At 51.0% G+C, this 715-nt stretch overlaps 1 long non-coding RNA gene across 1 annotated transcript; it reads right to left on the reverse strand.

Annotated features, from left to right (window-relative positions):
• Positions 1–209: 209 nt before the first annotated feature.
• LOC120587102 (uncharacterized) lies at positions 210–656 on the reverse strand. The gene is made up of 2 exons (XR_005648874.1): positions 413–656; positions 210–301 (listed from the first exon to the last, which is right to left on the reverse strand). It is a non-coding gene; the product is annotated as an uncharacterized LOC120587102 (long non-coding RNA).
• Between the last annotated feature and the right edge of the window lie 59 nt (positions 657–715).

Raw genomic sequence — 715 nt, forward strand, 5'->3', positions numbered from 1 at the left:
ACCCACCAATCCTCAATTGAGTTCCCAGATTCTCCAAAGCCTAAGCCTACACTTTAAACCTAGGAACAAAGTTAAAAAAAAAAAAAGGAATATGTGAAAGCCTAAGATCCTGACCTGTTTAAATGCAAGAGTCCCAGACTACTTCTCACCATCCCCATCATGAGTCTGACCCACATCTCACCCTCAGAAATAGGTCCGAAGCTGCTGAAGTGATCTTCCAGAGCCTGCTCATCGGTGTTGAAGTTGAGCCCTCCAACGAAAAGCTTCCCTTCTTCAGAGGACATGGCAGTGATTTCAAGTCCTGTGTGGAGAATACGGAGAGGGGAAGAGGTTACAGCAGTGAAAAGGATTAGATGGAAGGGAAAGAGAACATAAACACGAAAAACAAAATAAGGGATAACTTAGAAGAGACCGAAAAAAACAGGCCTCAAAGATGGAAATCTGCTGGACCGGCTCAGCGAGGTAGCCATTTGGGGGCCGTCTTCGCGCATGCTCACAACACCCCCTACTACCACGCCCGTCATTTTGTGCCGCCGCGCAGGCCCAGAACACCCTTGCGTTCCCCCTGCGCCCGCAGAACAAGATGGCGGCGGTCACGTGGGAAACAGAGGGCCCGTAGGTCTCGGCCATGGCATGGTCACTCACGCTACCGACACTGGAGCTCTTCCCGGCATTCCTCGCACTCGGATATAGTGCACTAGCCTCCCACCAATGC

The sequence above is a fragment of the Pteropus medius genome, unplaced genomic scaffold, assembly GCF_902729225.1.
Source record: "Pteropus medius unplaced genomic scaffold, Ma_sr-lr_union100, whole genome shotgun sequence".
NCBI classification, from domain to species: domain Eukaryota; kingdom Metazoa; phylum Chordata; class Mammalia; order Chiroptera; family Pteropodidae; genus Pteropus; species Pteropus medius.